The 21,996-nt window shown below is 43.0% G+C and overlaps 5 non-coding genes across 5 annotated transcripts; all 5 read left to right on the top strand.

The window, feature by feature from the left end:
• Window positions 1-6,020: 6,020 nt before the first annotated feature.
• On the top strand, window positions 6,021-6,215 carry LOC130299083 (U2 spliceosomal RNA). The gene has a single exon (XR_008850280.1). It is a non-coding gene; the product is annotated as a U2 spliceosomal RNA (small nuclear RNA).
• Window positions 6,216-8,315: 2,100 nt separating this feature from the next.
• On the top strand, window positions 8,316-8,506 carry LOC130299074 (U2 spliceosomal RNA). Its single transcript, XR_008850272.1, has one exon. It is a non-coding gene; the product is annotated as a U2 spliceosomal RNA (small nuclear RNA).
• Window positions 8,507-16,146: 7,640 nt separating this feature from the next.
• Window positions 16,147-16,336, top strand: LOC130299089 (U2 spliceosomal RNA). The gene has a single exon (XR_008850285.1). It is a non-coding gene; the product is annotated as a U2 spliceosomal RNA (small nuclear RNA).
• Window positions 16,337-18,435: 2,099 nt separating this feature from the next.
• On the top strand, window positions 18,436-18,626 carry LOC130299073 (U2 spliceosomal RNA). Its single transcript, XR_008850271.1, has one exon. It is a non-coding gene; the product is annotated as a U2 spliceosomal RNA (small nuclear RNA).
• A 2,095-nt stretch (window positions 18,627-20,721) lies between these two features.
• Window positions 20,722-20,912, top strand: LOC130299072 (U2 spliceosomal RNA). Its single transcript, XR_008850270.1, has one exon. It is a non-coding gene; the product is annotated as a U2 spliceosomal RNA (small nuclear RNA).
• The last annotated feature ends 1,084 nt before the right edge of the window (window positions 20,913-21,996 follow it).

The following is a 21,996-nucleotide window of genomic DNA, read 5'->3' as shown; positions in this document are numbered from 1 at the left end:
CATTAGACGAAAAAAAAGAAGAAAAAGAAGAATAATACGCCCAGAAAAGAGGCGAAAAGGAGAAAAACGTAAAAAAACGTGAAAAAAAAGTAAGAGGAAGAGAAGGGAAAAAAAGGTGGAAATGGGTTTAAAAGTGATTTCGGCGGAGAAATATATATGTATATATATATATATATATATATATATATATATATATATATGCGCACACACACACATAGATATAAACGTATTCTCCGTTGAGATATTGCAGCCGCTGCTGTGTCCAGGCCCAGGAGCCTTAGCACTGTGCTGTGATGTCACTCAATACCACTGACATCACTAGGTGTAAACAACATCTCTCCTTTGCTGTGTATGTGACTATGGAGCTGTTTGGTGATGTCGTCTATTACGGCCTTCATAGAAGCAACAGGAGATTGTTGCATCCATCTTGAACCCTCAGAACTACAGTGCTATGATGTCACTCACTTCCACAGGCCTTGCAGAGTGTAAACAACAACAACCCAGCTTTGTTGTGTATGTAACCATAGGGATTTGTGATGTCACCTAGAACCTTCACAGCAGCGACAGCTTTATGAGGAGCATCAGCACTGCTCTGCCTGAGCAGAACCATCACCGCCATAGGTTGTCAAATAACCCGGATTTAACCCACACAGGTAAGTCCAATGGGGTGCAGGCATGTCCTCTATGCTTACAGCTTCCCGTGGGTGTTGGTTTGATACCGTTTGGGGACAGCCAAGGAGGCATCTGCAGGCAACAAAGGTAGGTGTGTGCTTGTGTGTGTGTTTCCTATGCAGATCCTAAGCCCAGTGTCACATGCAAGTAGGAGGAGTAAGAAGGGTTCCTGGCAAATCCGGGTTATGGATTGCATTTAAAAAGGCCCCGTGGGAGTGCAATGGGCCCCTGTCTTGCTGCTTAGCAATAATGGTATGGGTTTAGGTTCTGCTGTGTGTACTGGTGGTTGACTGCCCCCCAGCCCAGAGTGTGCATGGAAAATTGTCTGGCAGCCTCCCTGACAGCAAGCAGTGATAGTGCCCATGAAGGGGACCTTGTTGGGCCCGCCCCTTTCACGGTTATCGCTTCTCGGCCTTTTGGCTAAGATCAAGTGCAGTTGCCTTGGTCTCGCCTGAGGGTGCGATCTCTGGGTTTACCCAGTTTGCTGGAAGGGATTCTCTTTCTGTGGTTTCGTGCCGACAGTTCTGCCTGGAGAGATGGCTGGTCTGAAGAATACCATTCGTTTGGAGGTGGATCCCGGAAGTGCTGTGAAGAACAATGTTGTTTACCTGGTTCGGGACATCATCATGCTGAAGCTTGGAGTGGACAAGTCAGAAATATTCAGCGTTAATGAGGCTCCTCGCAAGGGTTCTTATGAGGTCACCTTTGAGCAGGAAGGTAGGTGCCTTGATGTTTATGAACGTTTGAGAAATTTCAGCAAGGACCCCATGATGGAGGGAGTGAAGATTACTCCTTTGTTTGGGTTTCAAGAAAAAACTGTCCTTGTGCATGTTTATAACCCTTTCACGGATGTGGCAATAATTGAAAGTTTTCTGCGCCAATATTGTGACTCTGTGCGTGGAGGTGAAAAACAGACCAATGTACTGGGAATCTTTAATTGCAAATATAAATTTGTTGTGAAACTGAAAGTGGATCCCAGTTGTGTTGGTGGCTTTAAACATCCCCCAGCTAGTTTTTCAGTTGCTGGACATAGGGGATATTTATCCTATGCTGGACAGCCTTATTATTGCCGCAATTGTTTTTCTTTTGGCCACGTGAAAGAGAGCTGCCTTAAGGGACAGGTGTGCCGGAACTGTAATGGTACTGGTCACCATGCGGGGAGTTGCCCCAACACAAAAAAATGTGACCTGTGCCGTGAGGAAGGGCATGTTTATAAAGACTGTCCTGGTACAAAAAGACCAAGCTATGCAAGTGCTGCAAGAGGGGCGGAAATTGTGAGGAAGTTGGCCCCTCAAAAACTGAAAGTTATTCCTCAGAAACCTGTGGATGTACAAGTTGCTGTGGCTGATGCATTTAGGAAGCTGGAGGAGGTGATTGAGGGAGTGCAGAGCCCTGTTCACACAGCTGAATCTGTTCATCCCTCTGATCCTGCTAACATAGAGGAGTTTCAGTCCTCTGGAGAGACTAGTTTGTGTAACAGGGAGGGTGGTGGGAAACATAATGTCCAGGATGAAAATAATGATGGCTTCAAGCTGGTGCATGGTGGGAAGTCCGCCAAAAAAAGACGTGGTGAGGAGAGTACGAATTTGGCGCCAGAAACCAGGAACACATTTGAAGTGCTGGAAACGGACATTATGGAGACTGCTGAAAGTGGTGAATAGATATGCCGGGACTTGATATGAAATGTTATCAGGTGGTGAAGCACCTGTTTTCTAATGACTTTGTTATACCTGCTTTGTGTTTTACTATGTGTTCTCAATAGGTTTGCCGGGACTTGATATGCAAATGATATCAGGTAGTGAATCACCTATTTTCTAATGGTTATGTTATACCTGCTTTGTGTTTGTATATAGTTATGAGCATTATTATTTGTTCTCAAAATGTGAGAGTATTTAAAAATAAGGCTAGGAGAGCTGCTATTTTAAGTTTTTTAGCACAAGAGAATGCTTCAATTTTCTGTTTGCAGGAATGTGGTATTGAGTTCGCAGTAAGTCAGGATGAATGGGTGTATGGTCGGTGTGTGTGGTCTGGGAGTTCAGTGAATAAGAATGATGGTGTGGGTGTTTTAATTAAATCACCTGAAATTTCTGTTGAAAGTTATTTAGTTATTGAGCCTGGTAGGTGTATTTCTGTTAATTTATGTTATAAAGGTATTATGTTTCGTGTTATAAATGTGTATGCTTCTGCATGCAAAAATGAAAGAAAAAATTTGTTTGAGAAATTAAAATTTTATGTTCAAGGTAAAATACCTATTATTTTAGTTGGAGATATGAATGTGGACTTATGTAAGAAAGCATTTGATATATCAGGAAGAAAATTATTTGAGTTAGTTTCAGATTTTAGGTTTAAAGATATTCAGGATTTATGCAAAGTTAGTCCTAATTTATGCACTTATCATGCAGATAGGGGGAATGTTCACTCTAAGTTAGATTATTGTTTTTTGTCTGAGAATGTTAATGCATTAAGTTACAGACAGAGGTCTGTTTGTTATTCGGACCATGAGTCTTTGCTGTGTGAGATTGATGTGGGTCAGAATGCTGTGTATGGGAGAGGTTTGTGGAAGATGAATATTAAACATTTAGATAGTGTGGATGTGAGAGACCAGTATGAATGCATATATAAAAAATGGCGTGAAAGGAAAAGTGAGTTTGATAACATTATTTTGTGGTGGGAATGGGTTAAAAAGAAAACAAAATCCTTTTTTAGGTCTTTTGGTTATAAAATTGCTGCTATTAAGAGGGAACAATATGTTAAGTTAAATGCCCGTCTATCCTTTTTGTATAGATTGAGAGACTGTGGTGTGGATGTTCAGAATGAAATTGTGAGTGTTAAAAGGGACATTAATGAGTTTGTGTTGGAGAAAGGGAGGAGTATTATGTATAGAGCTAAATTAGATAAGAGGGAACATGATGAAAAATGTTCACGTTATTTTTTCAAAAAAGTTTTTTCAAAAAAGCCGGTTATTGATGTGATTGTGAAAGAGGATGGTAGTGTTGTGTCTGGTGATGGTGTGAGTGAGGAAGTTGCAGTTTTTTATGAAGAATTGTATGGAGAGAAGTGGAGGGATGAGAATTTGGAGAATGAGGTATTGAGTGTGTTGGAAAGGAAACTTGGAGAGGCTGAGCAGGCTTTTGTTATGCGTGGTATATCAAGTGAGGAAGTTTGGGATGTAGTGCAGAAAATGTCAGCAAATAAGACTCCAGGTGAGGATGGTTTGCCTGTGGAATTTTATCGGTTGTTATGGAATGTGGTGGGGAAGGATGTAGTTGAAGTGTGTCAGTTTATGTGGGAGAATATGGAGGTTGCGGAGAGTATGCGTGGGGGTGTGGTTGTGCTGATTCCGAAAAAAGGGGATTTAAAAAGTTTAAAGAATTGGCGTCCAATTACATTACTTAATTGTGATTATAAGATCTATGCGAAAATTATTGCCAATCGGATGAGAGATGTTGTTGAAAGCGTGGTGGGTGATGATCAGTTTTGTGCTGTGCCTGGACGTCGTATACAGGAGAGTTTGTGTTTGTTGAGAGATTGTTTGTGGGATTGTAAGAGTAGGAAGCAAGATGTGTGTTTGTTGTCATTAGATTTTGAAAAAGCGTATGATAGGCTGTCTCATAGTTTCTTGTTCAGGGTGTTGTTGCGTATGGGTTTTCCGAGTGACTTTGTGTGGAGAGTTAGGAGTTTGTATGATAAAATATATAGTAGGATGCTTGTTAATGGATGTGTGGGGAGAAGAGTGAATGTGTTCTCAGGGGTTAGGCAGGGGTGTCCTTTATCACCAGTGGCATTTATATGTGCTATTGAGCCTCTGGTATGTATGATTAGGAGGGATAAGATAGTGAGAGGTGTACGCATCCCTGGTAGTGATGGAAGGGAGTTTAAAGTTAATGCTTATATGGATGATGTATGTGTCCTGTGTGATTCTGAGTCCGCTGTGAGGAGGGTGAAACTTTTAGTGTCTATTTTTTGTGGTGCATCTGCTTTTAAGGTTAATTGGTTAAAGAGTGAATGTAAGTGTTTTGGTGAGAGTAGATTAAGTAGAGATGTTGGGGTGAATGTTGTGGAGGGGTCTATTAAAGTGTTGGGGATTAAGTTTAGTGACGATTTGGATGGGAAAGAGAGTTGGGAGGAGGCGAAAAAGAAGGTGGAGTTGCGTCTAAATTATTGGAGTTTGAGAAGTCTTTCCTTCATTGGGAAGATTGTAGTTATTAAAAGTGTTGTGTTACCAATTTTTCTGTATGTTGCTATGATTTTTCCTCCCCATTATATGGGTTTGAGGAGCTTGAACAGGGTTCTGTTTGTCTTTTTTTGGGGTTCTAAAGTTGAGAGGTTGAGGAGAGAAATAGTGGTGAAAAATTGGAAGAAGGGTGGTATGAGTTTTCCAAATTTGGAGGTGTACTTTGGAGTGAATATTTTAGTTTTTATTTTAGCTATTATTGGGAGTGATAGAAAGGTGTCCTGTATGACAAGATTTCTGGCTGGTAGATTTTTTGTCAGGTTGAAGTGGTGTGAGAGGGATTTGAATAGGCCTATTGCTTTTGAGGTTCCTAAATGGTATGAGTGGGTTGTGAGGTTTTTGGAGAAATTTGAGTTGATAGAAGAAGAGGTGAGTGTTTTGAAGAATAAACGTTTGGTGATGAAAATGATTGAGAGTAAAGAGGTTGTATGTAATATTAATTCTGTGAGAGGAGCGGATGTGGAAAAAGTTTGGAAGAAAGTGAGGATGGATGGTATGTCTAATAAGCAAAAGGAGATTGTATGGCAAAGTTTGCATGGGGTGTTGCCAGTGAGAGAGTTTCAGAAAGCAAGGGGTTTGGTGAGATGTGATGTGTGTCCTAGGGAGAATTGTAATGGTTTTGAAAGTGTTATTCATCTTTTTTGGAATTGTAAGTATGCTCGTGAGGTTGTGAGAAAACTTGGGCCTTTGTGCAAGGAATTAACAGGTGTGGAATTTTTGTATTATGAAATGATGATGTTTGGATTATGTGTGAGTGGTGGTCAGAATGAAAGAGTGTTGTGGTTATTGTTGTCGTGTATTAAAGAAGTCTTATGGGATGTTCGGAATGTTTATTTGTTTTTGAGAAAGGAAATAAGTGTAAATAATAGTGTGAGGATGGTGTTAGGAAAGCTTTATTTGTGTTATTTGTGGGATGCTAGGAGGGGTGGGATTGATGCGGAGGGTATTTGGAAAACGAAAAAATGGATTCATTCTGTTGATTTATCTTGATGTTTTTCATGTACTTGTAATTTTGTCTGTTTTTGATTATAAATAAAGTTCCCGATGATGAGAGGGTTGTGTGTTACAGAAAGTTTGTAATGCCAGTTTTGAAAGTATTGTTTTGAGTACTTTCATCCCTTATCTGAGGGTTTAAAAAAAAAAAAAAAAAAAAAAATCTGTTCTTATCAGTTTAATATCTGATACGTCCCCTATCTGGGGACCATATATTAAATGGATTTTTGAGAACGGGGGCCGATTTCGAAGCTTGCTTCCGTCGCCCTATGCATTGACCCGATATGGCAGTATCTTCGGGTACAGTGCACCACCCCCTTACAGGGTTAAAAAGAAAGATTCCTACTTTCATTGCTACCTGCTTGCTGGCTAGCCAGCTAGCCAGCCCTGTGGGCCTTGCTGCTGCTGCAGCCAAAAAACAAAAGGTGGTGCTGCTGCTGCTTCTGCTGCTTCTGCTTCTGCTTGTGTCTGGCCCCTGTTGGAGCGTCCAGGCACAGGACTTCTGCTGCTGCTGACTAAATGGCCTCCTTAATTGGATCATTTGAGTAGCCAGCACACCTGTGCAGGTAGGGCATGACATGATAGGCAGCTGCCTTGATAGCGGGTGGGTGCTGAATGTTCCTAATTGACAAAATAAGATTAATGCTTATGAAGAAATATAAAATCTCATCCCTTCCCCAATATCGCGCCACACCCCTACCCCTTAATTCCCTGGTTGAACTTGATGGACATATGTCTTTTTTCGACCGTACTAACTATGTAACTATGTAACATAACATGGGGGGGGGGGGGGTCTCCTGGCTGTTCACACAGGTGTGTCATTGCTGTACATTGACCATGCATTGCTTCTGTGGTATTGCAAAGGCAAAGACAAATGCTTCCAGCCATCCATTGCACTAATGGATTGGTCATCAGCTGGCTGTCTATGTCCCGCATCAATATAGACCAAAGTACAGAGGGTTAGGCTATGCTATTGTGCACCTACCTGATGCATCAGAAGGTGCGAGGCCCTTGCTAAATTCTGTGCACAGACTTTGAGATCTATGCTTTAGACTGTATCTAAACCTGCTCCAACATGGACTGACATTCTGGCCTACTTTCAGCCGATGCGACTTGTCTGTCGCTGAACAGTCGCTTTTTATGTATTCAGCACCTATGTATAATGTTGTAAAAATGCTCTAGAAGCTAAAGTCGCAGAAATGTCACACATATTTGGCCTGCAACTTTCTGTGCGACAAATTCAGACAGGAAAAATCAGTATAAATCCTTAGAAAATTATCCCCCAGTGTCTCCATCTGCTGGCGGTATTGAATAAGCATTGCTGCACTGATGGGGTATGCATTAGACGAAAAAAAAGAAGAAAAAGAAGAATAATACGCCCAGAAAAGAGGCGAAAAGGAGAAAAACGTAAAAAAACGTGAAAAAAAAGTAAGAGGAAGAGAAGGGAAAAAAAGGTGGAAATGGGTTTAAAAGTGATTTCGGCGGAGAAATATATATATATATATATATGTATATATATATATATATATATATATATATATATATGCGCACACACACACATAGATATAAACGTATTCTCCGTTGAGATATTGCAGCCGCTGCTGTGTCCAGGCCCAGGAGCCTTAGCACTGTGCTGTGATGTCACTCAATACCACTGACATCACTAGGTGTAAACAACATCTCTCCTTTGCTGTGTATGTGACTATGGAGCTGTTTGGTGATGTCGTCTATTACGGCCTTCATAGAAGCAACAGGAGATTGTTGCATCCATCTTGAACCCTCAGAACTACAGTGCTATGATGTCACTCACTTCCACAGGCCTTGCAGAGTGTAAACAACAACAACCCAGCTTTGTTGTGTATGTAACCATAGGGATTGTGATGTCACCTAGAACCTTCACAGCAGCGACAGCTTTATGAGGAGCATCAGCACTGCTCTGCCTGAGCAGAACCATCACCGCCATAGGTTGTCAAATAACCCGGATTTAACCCACACAGGTAAGTCCAATGGGGTGCAGGCATGTCCTCTATGCTTACAGCTTCCCGTGGGTGTTGGTTTGATACCGTTTGGGGACAGCCAAGGAGGCATCTGCAGGCAACAAAGGTAGGTGTGTGCTTGTGTGTGTGTTTCCTATGCAGATCCTAAGCCCAGTGTCACATGCAAGTAGGAGGAGTAAGAAGGGTTCCTGGCAAATCCGGGTTATGGATTGCATTTAAAAAGGCCCCGTGGGAGTGCAATGGGCCCCTGTCTTGCTGCTTAGCAATAATGGTATGGGTTTAGGTTCTGCTGTGTGTACTGGTGGTTGACTGCCCCCCAGCCCAGAGTGTGCATGGAAAATTGTCTGGCAGCCTCCCTGACAGCAAGCAGTGATAGTGCCCATGAAGGGGACCTTGTTGGGCCCGCCCCTTTCACGGTTATCGCTTCTCGGCCTTTTGGCTAAGATCAAGTGTAGTATCTGTTCTTATCAGTTTAATATCTGATACGTCCCCTATCTGGGGACCATATATTAAATGGATTTTTGAGAACGGGGGCCGATTTCGAAGCTTGCTTCCGTCGCCCTATGCATTGACCCGATATGGCAGTATCTTCGGGTACAGTGCACCACCCCCTTACAGGGTTAAAAAGAAAGATTCCTACTTTCATTGCTACCTGCTTGCTGGCTAGCCAGCTAGCCAGCCCTGTGGGCCTTGCTGCTGCTGCAGCCAAAAAACAAAAGGTGGTGCTGCTGCTGCTTCTGCTGCTTCTGCTTCTGCTTGTGTCTGGCCCCTGTTGGAGCGTCCAGGCACAGGACTTCTGCTGCTGCTGACTAAATGGCCTCCTTAATTGGATCATTTGAGTAGCCAGCACACCTGTGCAGGTAGGGCATGACATGATAGGCAGCTGCCTTGATAGCGGGTGGGTGCTGAATGTTCCTAATTGACAAAATAAGATTAATGCTTATGAAGAAATATAAAATCTCATCCCTTCCCCAATATCGCGCCACACCCCTACCCCTTAATTCCCTGGTTGAACTTGATGGACATATGTCTTTTTTCGACCGTACTAACTATGTAACTATGTAACATAACATGGGGGGGGGGGGGTCTCCTGGCTGTTCACACAGGTGTGTCATTGCTGTACATTGACCATGCATTGCTTCTGTGGTATTGCAAAGGCAAAGACAAATGCTTCCAGCCATCCATTGCACTAATGGATTGGTCATCAGCTGGCTGTCTATGTCCCGCATCAATATAGACCAAAGTACAGAGGGTTAGGCTATGCTATTGTGCACCTACCTGATGCATCAGAAGGTGCGAGGCCCTTGCTAAATTCTGTGCACAGACTTTGAGATCTATGCTTTAGACTGTATCTAAACCTGCTCCAACATGGACTGACATTCTGGCCTACTTTCAGCCGATGCGACTTGTCTGTCGCTGAACAGTCGCTTTTTATGTATTCAGCACCTATGTATAATGTTGTAAAAATGCTCTAGAAGCTAAAGTCGCAGAAATGTCACACATATTTGGCCTGCAACTTTCTGTGCGACAAATTCAGACAGGAAAAATCAGTATAAATCCTTAGAAAATTATCCCCCAGTGTCTCCATCTGCTGGCGGTATTGAATAAGCATTGCTGCACTGATGGGGTATGCATTAGACGAAAAAAAAGAAGAAAAAGAAGAATAATACGCCCAGAAAAGAGGCGAAAAGGAGAAAAACGTAAAAAAACGTGAAAAAAAAGTAAGAGGAAGAGAAGGGAAAAAAAGGTGGAAATGGGTTTAAAAGTGATTTCGGCGGAGAAATATATATATATATATATATATATATATATATATATATATATATATGCGCACACACACACATAGATATAAACGTATTCTCCGTTGAGATATTGCAGCCGCTGCTGTGTCCAGGCCCAGGAGCCTTAGCACTGTGCTGTGATGTCACTCAATACCACTGACATCACTAGGTGTAAACAACATCTCTCCTTTGCTGTGTATGTGACTATGGAGCTGTTTGGTGATGTCGTCTATTACGGCCTTCATAGAAGCAACAGGAGATTGTTGCATCCATCTTGAACCCTCAGAACTACAGTGCTATGATGTCACTCACTTCCACAGGCCTTGCAGAGTGTAAACAACAACAACCCAGCTTTGTTGTGTATGTAACCATAGGGATTTGTGATGTCACCTAGAACCTTCACAGCAGCGACAGCTTTATGAGGAGCATCAGCACTGCTCTGCCTGAGCAGAACCATCACCGCCATAGGTTGTCAAATAACCCGGATTTAACCCACACAGGTAAGTCCAATGGGGTGCAGGCATGTCCTCTATGCTTACAGCTTCCCGTGGGTGTTGGTTTGATACCGTTTGGGGACAGCCAAGGAGGCATCTGCAGGCAACAAAGGTAGGTGTGTGCTTGTGTGTGTGTTTCCTATGCAGATCCTAAGCCCAGTGTCACATGCAAGTAGGAGGAGTAAGAAGGGTTCCTGGCAAATCCGGGTTATGGATTGCATTTAAAAAGGCCCCGTGGGAGTGCAATGGGCCCCTGTCTTGCTGCTTAGCAATAATGGTATGGGTTTAGGTTCTGCTGTGTGTACTGGTGGTTGACTGCCCCCCAGCCCAGAGTGTGCATGGAAAATTGTCTGGCAGCCTCCCTGACAGCAAGCAGTGATAGTGCCCATGAAGGGGACCTTGTTGGGCCCGCCCCTTTCACGGTTATCGCTTCTCGGCCTTTTGGCTAGATCAAGTGTCTGGTCAGGAGGATCCTGGGAGTTTGTCCTACCTTTTTCAAGGGGGGCTGCTACGAGGAACCGAAAAGGCGATCGACAAGATGGGTGTTCGCATCCGTTACCTTACATCCGGTGAAACGCGGATTCGTTTTTCCTTTCGCTTTGATGTTGATGAAGACAAACAAGAACTCGTCCAACTTTCTTATTTTGTGAAAGAAACTCTCTACAAGCTTCTTGGGGTGAAGAAAGAGAACATCGTCTGTCTCAGAGATCCTCGGAAGGGCAGCTTCATCCTAACTCTGGACTCTGCTTATGCATGCCAGAATCTTTTTGAGAAGCTGAAAAGCAATCAAGACCTTGCTGAGCTTGATGGGATCACGGTCACAGTGTTGTATACTGGAGGCGATATTCCTCTAGTTGTGTGTATGCACAATCCCTTTGTGACTGTGTCCCATATTGAGCTCTTTTTGGGGAAATACTGCAGTTCTGTTAAGTATTCCCATAAGGTGATGAATTCAGAAGACCTATGGACGGGGAAACATAAGTTTTTTGTGAAAATGAAAGAGGATGCTACTGGCATTGGAGGGTTGTGTCATCCACCCTCCAACTTTTCTATCGGTCGGGATAAGGGCTATTTGTTTTATCCCGAGATGCCTACTTTTTGTAGGAAATGTAAGAAATTCGGACATACTATGGAAGTTTGCACGGACACTACAGTTCGCTGTGGTCGGTGCAATCAAGAAGGCCATGTTTCTAAGGACTGTGCTAAAATCGTCTGCAACATTTGTGGTGAAGAAGGCCATGCCTTTAAAGATTGCAGTCTCCGTTCCAGTGTAGCTAGATCGTGGGCTGACCGTGTAGCGGGGAGAGTGGGTGTAGTGCAAGCTGAAGTACCACCTGCGAAAGCACCCCAGCGGTCTGAGGCGCCTTCAGAAAAGCCGGCTGTAACTTCTCATGTCGTGGCGGAGCTTATGGACCTTTCTGCTGTGCCTGAGACAGAGGGGAGACCTTCTGTGGAGGGTTCTGGTGGTGGAGGGTCACTAGTGAGCAGTGAAGCCATGGAGGTTGGCGTGAAGGAGATCAAGCGGAAGAAGGAACTTGGAGATGAGCCACAACTTGGCATTAAACGGCCTGTCAAAAAAAGCTCAGACGAATGTGAGGACAGTCAACATGCATGGAGGCCTTCTATAAGATCAGCGTCCGATCCAAAAAATATCAAAGAGTTCGAAAGCCCGGAGTCACCTGTGGGTTTCATATCGGACTCAAACTCCAGTAGCGAATAGCTTCCTTAAAGTGCTCCTCTCTTAATGTGAGAGGTCTAAAGAGCCCTACGAGAAGGGCTGCTTTGTTTAGTTTTTTAGAGACCTTGGACTGTTCTCTGTTCTTTTTACAAGAATGTGGAATTGAACATAGTCCAAATTATGAGGACCTTTGTCGTAGCTGGACTTTGGGACCATCGGTCTGGTCGGGTGACAATCTGAACAGATCTTCAGGTGTTGGGATCTTGTTTAGAGGTTCAGATGTACAAGTTTTGTCCTTCTTAGAAATTATACCTGGTAGAGCGCTATTAGTTAATATTAAGTACAATGGCTCGGAGATTAAGCTTTTTAACATCTATGCTTCTCCTGAAAAAAATGAGAGAGCCGACTTGATTAATGATATTCAGGCTTTTATCCCAGGTTCAACACCTATTTTAATGGCTGGAGATTTTAATTGTTGTATGAGTGGTGATCATCGTGAGAGTGGAAGTGTGCATGTCAGAGTGGATAAAACAGAGAAACAGATTAAGAGTATGACTGAGGATTTTAACTTTACCGATGTCTGGAGGAGAAAATACCCAGACGACCCTGGTTACACATGGGAAAATAATGTCTGCAAATCCAGGATTGATTTTATTTTTTTATCGGAAAGTTTTAATCTAGTTGATGTTTCTCTTTTATCGAATATTTTCTCTGATCATAAGTTATTATATGCACATGTCACTTTACCTGGCCTAGAGAAAGGCAAAGGCGTTTGGAAGCTCAACACTACTTTATTAGAGGACATGAAAACAAAAAATGATTTTATTGCTGCTTATAACAAATGGAGATTGCGTCAATCCCAATATAAAAATATTTTGGATTGGTGGGAGGATGTTAAAAAGTGGACCAAACTGTTTTTTATCCGTGTGGGCATCCAAAAGGCTAAGGAGAAAAAGTTATGGTTTAAAATGTTAAACACTAAAATCCAAACATATTATAAACTAAAGCAAGCCGGGCTTGAGATGGATGATGTTATTGCTCAGACAAAGAATGAAATAAAAAATGCCATTAGTCAAAAAGGAAAAGAAATGATTTTTAACAGCAAGGTGCAATGTCTGGAGAATGATGAAAAGTGTTCGAGATTCTTTTTTAAGAAGGTGGTGGGAAAGAAAGAAATGATATCTGTAATAGAAGGGAAGATAACTAATGAAGAGATGTTGCGAGAAGCACAAGTATTTTATCAGGAGCTTTTTAATAAAAAAGATATTGATATTTCCTTTACTAATGATGTTTTAGATACCTTGGATTCAAAACTTGACAAAACTGACCAAGAGAGCCTTTGTGATGAAATCTTTTTACCTGAACTTTTAAGCACTTTTAAGAGTTTTTTAAATGGTAAAACACCTGGTTCGGATGGGTTGCCAGTTGAATTTTATCTGTGTTTTTGGTCCATTTTAAAAGATGATCTTTTAGGTATTTTTAACTGTGCTTTTAAATCTGAGATTTTACCTGCGTCCTGGAGAGATGGTGTTGTTACTCTGATTTTTAAAAAAGGAGACATCTCTAAATTAGAAAATTGGAGGCCTATTACCCTGCTAAATACAGACTATAAGGTTTTAGCAAAAATTTTAGCAAATAGGCTCAAGCAGGTAATTGCTAAGGTTATACACAGTGACCAAGTATGCGGAGTACCTGGAAGGAAAATAAGTGATCATCTAAACCTTGTAAAAGATGTTTTATGGTATCAGAAACAATGTGATCAGAAATTGGCAATTTTATCCTTGGATTTTCAAAAGGCTTATGACCGTGTTTCTCATGATTTTTTATGGTTGGTTTTAAAGAAAATGAATTTTCCTGATTTTATTGTTGGAAAAATTGCACTTTTATATAAAAACTGTTTTAGTCGTATTTTAATTAACGTTTTTTTATCCCAAGAGGTATGTTTACAGTCTGGGGTGAAACAGGGGTGCCCCCTATCACCCATTCTTTTCATATGTGCAATAGAACCTCTGTTGAATGTTTTGAGAAAAGATAAGCTCATTAGAGGAGTGCCAATCCCTGGAAGTGGAGGACAGAGCGTAAAGACGATAGCATACATGGATGATGTTAATATTCTATGTTCAGATGAACCATCCCTGAAACGTGCTATCAGACAGACAGAATTTTTTTGTGAGGGCTCTGGCTTCAAATTAAATAAAAATAAATGTGATTGCTTTGCAATAGGGAATTGGGGCAATACGGAGGTGAATGTGCAATATGATAAAATCAAAATCTTGGGTGTCATCTTTGACAATGAAAATAATGGAGAGGAAAGCTGGTCCATCGTCAAAGAGAAAGTGCAAAAGAAAATAAGTTTTTGGAAAATGAGGAAATTAACAATAGAAGGAAAAGTACTGATAATGAAAGCTTTGTTGCTACCTATCATGCTTTATTTAAGCTTGGTTTTCCCACCGAGTGAACGCACCTTAAAGTTTTTAAACAAGATTTGCTTTCATTTTTTATGGGGGTCTAAAATGGATAAACTCAGGAGAGATGTAATGATGAAGACAAAGAAATTGGGGGGTAAGGATGTGCCTGATTTAAAAAGGTTTTTATATGTTCACTTTTTTTCTATGTGTTTTAATGGCTTGCAAAGAAACTGTTATTGGTCTTATTTTTTAAAATATGCTGCAGGTCACATTTTTAGAAAAAGAAAGTGGATAACCTTACCTTTAACGTCCCCAATCTTATTTATTCCCCCAGCGCACTATGTGGTTTTAGAAAAGATTATTCGTATTTATGGCATTGCTAATTTTAGTCAAGAAATTTGTAGTAATGCACGAAAATTAGTTCCTGAAATCAGGAAGATAGAACAGATTTGCTTAATATCTAATTATTCCACTGAGAAATCTCTAAGAGTTTGGAGGATGGTGAATATGGGATTCTTATCTAATGACTTAAAAGATCTGGCCTGGCAGATAGCACATCAATGTTTGCCTACCAGAGAATTCCAACACAGAAGAGGATTGTGTCGTAGTGCAAAGTGCCCGAGAATGGGGTGTCCTAGTGAGGAAACAGTTTTACACCTTTTTTGGAACTGTTTTTACGCCCAAGAGATATGGCATTTGATAGGACCCTTACTAAAATTCATTTCTGATCTTAATTTTTTAAATCATGAAGTTATTTTATATGGATTTTATAATGTTTTATCTGTGGAGAAGTCTCGGGTTTTGTGGATTAGTATAAATTGTATTAAAATTGCACTATGGAAGACGAGGAATATTCTTCTTTTTAAAAGAGACACTATTACCTCTAAAAATTGTGTTCGCCTAGCTCTTAGTGAGATGTATGTTTTCTATTTATTGGATAAAAAAAGATTAGGTCACAAAGTGGCTAAAAGTCTTTGGAATCTACATCTGTGGAATATGCTTTTAGCAGACTAAGTGTAATCTGGACTGCGTAAGGTCTTTTAGTCTAAGAATATTATATCTAAAAGTAAAAAATCTGTTCTTATCAGTTTTCATGCTGGTGGGGATGGGTGCTGCATGGAGGATGCAGGTGTACCAGGGCTTTCCGGGGCTGGTTCTGAGGAATCAGCTCGACGGCTGCCCCGATGTGACCTGTTCCCTCCGGGTCTCGCCATGAGGCTGAGAGGGTCTAGAGCCGAGGTACTTTTGTGCCTCGGGGAGTGGTGACCCCGAGGTGCCGAAACTCACTGGGAGAATAGACTCACTGAGTTGAAGCACGGGCACCATAATCTCTTCACCTTGTGGCACTCACCTCTTGATTCCCGGCCTTCTGGCTAGGATCAGAGAAATTTTTATAGATCCGGCCGGATGTCCGGGCAGTATATCTGCACACATTCACTTATTTATTTCTTTTTTGTCTCACTGTGTCACTTTTTGCGTGTTGTGTGTTCACAGGATTTGTCAGGATGCGGTAGCCCTTCTGGGTGTCCCTCCTGGCGGTCTAGGGGAGGTGTGTGTGGCCATTAGGTTCCGCACCTCCCTGCAAACACCCCGGGTACTCCTGCTTTGGCAGGGTACCTACCGTAATCGGCTCTGCGGGCAGATACCTTGGCCAACGCCAAGGGGGATGCCGGGAGCATTTGTGGTCCCCTAGTAGCTTCGGCGAAAAGGGACATCGAACCTGGAACCTCGCAGGTACCTTTTGGTCCGGAGGCGAAGGGTAAGGTTTGTTGGGGGGCCTCTCTCCTATCGGAGAAGGGCTTGCGATAGACCGCATCCTTTGTGCACGTTTTTTTAGTGTAACACGTTTGCACTTTTTCTTGCACTTTGGGTGAATCGAAAGCACGTTCCTCGGCTTTAGATAAAAAAAAAAAAAAAAAAAAAAAATCTGTTCTTATCAGTTTAATATCTGATACGTCCCCTATCTGGGGACCATATATTAAATGGATTTTTGAGAACGGGGGCCGATTTCGAAGCTTGCTTCCGTCGCCCTATGCATTGACCCGATATGGCAGTATCTTCGGGTACAGTGCACCACCCCCTTACAGGGTTAAAAAGAAAGATTCCTACTTTCATTGCTACCTGCTTGCTGGCTAGCCAGCTAGCCAGCCCTGTGGGCCTTGCTGCTGCTGCTGCAGCCAAAAAACAAAAGGTGGTGCTGCTGCTGCTTCTGCTGCTTCTGCTTCTGCTTGTGTCTGGCCCCTGTTGGAGCGTCCAGGCACAGGACTTCTGCTGCTGCTGACTAAATGGCCTCCTTAATTGGATCATTTGAGTAGCCAACACACCTGTGCAGGTAGGGCATGACATGATAGGCAGCTGCCTTGATAGCGGGTGGGTGCTGAATGTTCCTAATTGACAAAATAAGATTAATGCTTATGAAGAAATATAAAATCTCATCCCTTCCCCAATATCGCGCCACACCCCTACCCCTTAATTCCCTGGTTGAACTTGATGGACATATGTCTTTTTTCGACCGTACTAACTATGTAACTATGTAACATAACATGGGGGGGGGGGGGTCTCCTGGCTGTTCACACAGGTGTGTCATTGCTGTACATTGACCATGCATTGCTTCTGTGGTATTGCAAAGGCAAAGACAAATGCTTCCAGCCATCCATTGCACTAATGGATTGGTCATCAGCTGGCTGTCTATGTCCCGCATCAATATAGACCAAAGTACAGAGGGTTAGGCTATGCTATTGTGCACCTACCTGATGCATCAGAAGGTGCGAGGCCCTTGCTAAATTCTGTGCACAGACTTTGAGATCTATGCTTTAGACTGTATCTAAACCTGCTCCAACATGGACTGACATTCTGGCCTACTTTCAGCCGATGCGACTTGTCTGTCGCTGAACAGTCGCTTTTTATGTATTCAGCACCTATGTATAATGTTGTAAAAATGCTCTAGAAGCTAAAGTCGCAGAAATGTCACACATATTTGGCCTGCAACTTTCTGTGCGACAAATTCAGACAGGAAAAATCAGTATAAATCCTTAGAAAATTATCCCCCAGTGTCTCCATCTGCTGGCGGTATTGAATAAGCATTGCTGCACTGATGGGGTATGCATTAGACGAAAAAAAAGAAGAAAAAGAAGAATAATACGCCCAGAAAAGAGGCGAAAAGGAGAAAAACGTGAAAAAACGTGAAAAAAAAGTAAGAGGAAGAGAAGGGAAAAAAAGGTGGAAATGGGTTTAAAAGTGATTTCGGCGGAGAAATATATATATATATATATATATATATATATATATATATATATATATATATATGCGCACACACACACATAGATATAAACGTATTCTCCGTTGAGATATTGCAGCCGCTGCTGTGTCCAGGCCCAGGAGCCTTAGCACTGTGCTGTGATGTCACTCAATACCACTGACATCACTAGGTGTAAACAACATCTCTCCTTTGCTGTGTATGTGACTATGGAGCTGTTTGGTGATGTCGTCTATTATGGCCTTCATAGAAGCAACAGGAGATTGTTGCATCCATCTAGAACCCTCAGAACTACAGTGCTATGATGTCACTCACTTCCACAGGCCTTGCAGAGTGTAAACAACAACAACCCAGCTTTGTTGTGTATGTAACCATAGGGATTTGTGATGTCACCTAGAACCTTCACAGCAGCGACAGCTTTATGAGGAGCATCAGCACTGCTCTGCCTGAGCAGAACCATCACCGCCATAGGTTGTCAAATAACCCGGATTTAACCCACACAGGTAAGTCCAATGGGGTGCAGGCATGTCCTCTATGCTTACAGCTTCCCGTGGGTGTTGGTTTGATACCGTTTGGGGACAGCCAAGGAGGCATCTGCAGGCAACAAAGGTAGGTGTGTGCTTGTGTGTGTGTTTCCTATGCAGATCCTAAGCCCAGTGTCACATGCAAGTAGGAGGAGTAAGAAGGGTTCCTGGCAAATCCGGGTTATGGATTGCATTTAAAAAGGCCCCGTGGGAGTGCAATGGGCCCCTGTCTTGCTGCTTAGCAATAATGGTATGGGTTTAGGTTCTGCTGTGTGTACTGGTGGTTGACTGCCCCCCAGCCCAGAGTGTGCATGGAAAATTGTCTGGCAGCCTCCCTGACAGCAAGCAGTGATAGTGCCCATGAAGGGGACCTTGTTGGGCCCGCCCCTTTCACGGTTATCGCTTCTCGGCCTTTTGGCTAAGATCAAGTGTAGTATCTGTTCTTATCAGTTTAATATCTGATACGTCCCCTATCTGGGGACCATATATTAAATGGATTTTTGAGAACGGGGGCCGATTTCGAAGCTTGCTTCCGTCGCCCTATGCATTGACCCGATATGGCAGTATCTTCGGGTACAGTGCACCACCCCCTTACAGGGTTAAAAAGAAAGATTCCTACTTTCATTGCTACCTGCTTGCTGGCTAGCCAGCTAGCCAGCCCTGTGGGCCTTGCTGCTGCTGCAGCCAAAAAACAAAAGGTGGTGCTGCTGCTGCTTCTGCTGCTTCTGCTTCTGCTTGTGTCTGGCCCCTGTTGGAGCGTCCAGGCACAGGACTTCTGCTGCTGCTGACTAAATGGCCTCCTTAATTGGATCATTTGAGTAGCCAGCACACCTGTGCAGGTAGGGCATGACATGATAGGCAGCTGCCTTGATAGCGGGTGGGTGCTGAATGTTCCTAATTGACAAAATAAGATTAATGCTTATGAAGAAATATAAAATCTCATCCCTTCCCCAATATCGCGCCACACCCCTACCCCTTAATTCCCTGGTTGAACTTGATGGACATATGTCTTTTTTCGACCGTACTAACTATGTAACTATGTAACATAACATGGGGGGGGGGGGGGTCTCCTGGCTGTTCACACAGGTGTGTCATTGCTGTACATTGACCATGCATTGCTTCTGTGGTATTGCAAAGGCAAAGACAAATGCTTCCAGCCATCCATTGCACTAATGGATTGGTCATCAGCTGGCTGTCTATGTCCCGCATCAATATAGACCAAAGTACAGAGGGTTAGGCTATGCTATTGTGCACCTACCTGATGCATCAGAAGGTGCGAGGCCCTTGCTAAATTCTGTGCACAGACTTTGAGATCTATGCTTTAGACTGTATCTAAACCTGCTCCAACATGGACTGACATTCTGGCCTACTTTCAGCCGATGCGACTTGTCTGTCGCTGAACAGTCGCTTTTTATGTATTCAGCACCTATGTATAATGTTGTAAAAATGCTCTAGAAGCTAAAGTCGCAGAAATGTCACACATATTTGGCCTGCAACTTTCTGTGCGACAAATTCAGACAGGAAAAATCAGTATAAATCCTTAGAAAATTATCCCCCAGTGTCTCCATCTGCTGGCGGTATTGAATAAGCATTGCTGCACTGATGGGGTATGCATTAGACGAAAAAAAAGAAGAAAAAGAAGAATAATACGCCCAGAAAAGAGGCGAAAAGGAGAAAAACGTAAAAAAACGTGAAAAAAAAGTAAGAGGAAGAGAAGGGAAAAAAAGGTGGAAATGGGTTTAAAAGTGATTTCGGCGGAGAAATATATATATATATATATATATATATATATATATATATATATATATATATGCGCACACACACACATAGATATAAACGTATTCTCCGTTGAGATATTGCAGCCGCTGCTGTGTCCAGGCCCAGGAGCCTTAGCACTGTGCTGTGATGTCACTCAATACCACTGACATCACTAGGTGTAAACAACATCTCTCCTTTGCTGTGTATGTGACTATGGAGCTGTTTGGTGATGTCGTCTATTACGGCCTTCATAGAAGCAACAGGAGATTGTTGCATCCATCTTGAACCCTCAGAACTACAGTGCTATGATGTCACTCACTTCCACAGGCCTTGCAGAGTGTAAACAACAACAACCCAGCTTTGTTGTGTATGTAACCATAGGGATTTGTGATGTCACCTAGAACCTTCACAGCAGCGACAGCTTTATGAGGAGCATCAGCACTGCTCTGCCTGAGCAGAACCATCACCGCCATAGGTTGTCAAATAACCCGGATTTAACCCACACAGGTAAGTCCAATGGGGTGCAGGCATGTCCTCTATGCTTACAGCTTCCCGTGGGTGTTGGTTTGATACCGTTTGGGGACAGCCAAGGAGGCATCTGCAGGCAACAAAGGTAGGTGTGTGCTTGTGTGTGTGTTTCCTATGCAGATCCTAAGCCCAGTGTCACATGCAAGTAGGAGGAGTAAGAAGGGTTCCTGGCAAATCCGGGTTATGGATTGCATTTAAAAAGGCCCCGTGGGAGTGCAATGGGCCCCTGTCTTGCTGCTTAGCAATAATGGTATGGGTTTAGGTTCTGCTGTGTGTACTGGTGGTTGACTGCCCCCCAGCCCAGAGTGTGCATGGAAAATTGTCTGGCAGCCTCCCTGACAGCAAGCAGTGATAGTGCCCATGAAGGGGACCTTGTTGGGCCCGCCCCTTTCACGGTTATCGCTTCTCGGCCTTTTGGCTAAGATCAAGTGTAGTATCTGTTCTTATCAGTTTAATATCTGATACGTCCCCTATCTGGGGACCATATATTAAATGGATTTTTGAGAACGGGGGCCGATTTCGAAGCTTGCTTCCGTCGCCCTATGCATTGACCCGATATGGCAGTATCTTCGGGTACAGTGCACCACCCCCTTACAGGGTTAAAAAGAAAGATTCCTACTTTCATTGCTACCTGCTTGCTGGCTAGCCAGCTAGCCAGCCCTGTGGGCCTTGCTGCTGCTGCAGCCAAAAAACAAAAGGTGGTGCTGCTGCTGCTTCTGCTGCTTCTGCTTCTGCTTGTGTCTGGCCCCTGTTGGAGCGTCCAGGCACAGGACTTCTGCTGCTGCTGACTAAATGGCCTCCTTAATTGGATCATTTGAGTAGCCAGCACACCTGTGCAGGTAGGGCATGACATGATAGGCAGCTGCCTTGATAGCGGGTGGGTGCTGAATGTTCCTAATTGACAAAATAAGATTAATGCTTATGAAGAAATATAAAATCTCATCCCTTCCCCAATATCGCGCCACACCCCTACCCCTTAATTCCCTGGTTGAACTTGATGGACATATGTCTTTTTTCGACCGTACTAACTATGTAACTATGTAACATAACATGGGGGGGGGGGGGTCTCCTGGCTGTTCACACAGGTGTGTCATTGCTGTACATTGACCATGCATTGCTTCTGTGGTATTGCAAAGGCAAAGACAAATGCTTCCAGCCATCCATTGCACTAATGGATTGGTCATCAGCTGGCTGTCTATGTCCCGCATCAATATAGACCAAAGTACAGAGGGTTAGGCTATGCTATTGTGCACCTACCTGATGCATCAGAAGGTGCGAGGCCCTTGCTAAATTCTGTGCACAGACTTTGAGATCTATGCTTTAGACTGTATCTAAACCTGCTCCAACATGGACTGACATTCTGGCCTACTTTCAGCCGATGCGACTTGTCTGTCGCTGAACAGTCGCTTTTTATGTATTCAGCACCTATGTATAATGTTGTAAAAATGCTCTAGAAGCTAAAGTCGCAGAAATGTCACACATATTTGGCCTGCAACTTTCTGTGCGACAAATTCAGACAGGAAAAATCAGTATAAATCCTTAGAAAATTATCCCCCAGTGTCTCCATCTGCTGGCGGTATTGAATAAGCATTGCTGCACTGATGGGGTATGCATTAGACGAAAAAAAAGAAGAAAAAGAAGAATAATACGCCCAGAAAAGAGGCGAAAAGGAG

Source organism: Hyla sarda, unplaced genomic scaffold, assembly GCF_029499605.1.
Source record: "Hyla sarda isolate aHylSar1 unplaced genomic scaffold, aHylSar1.hap1 scaffold_1034, whole genome shotgun sequence".
In the NCBI taxonomy this organism is placed as follows: domain Eukaryota; kingdom Metazoa; phylum Chordata; class Amphibia; order Anura; family Hylidae; genus Hyla; species Hyla sarda.
This window is presented reverse-complemented; position numbering and strand designations above follow the sequence as displayed.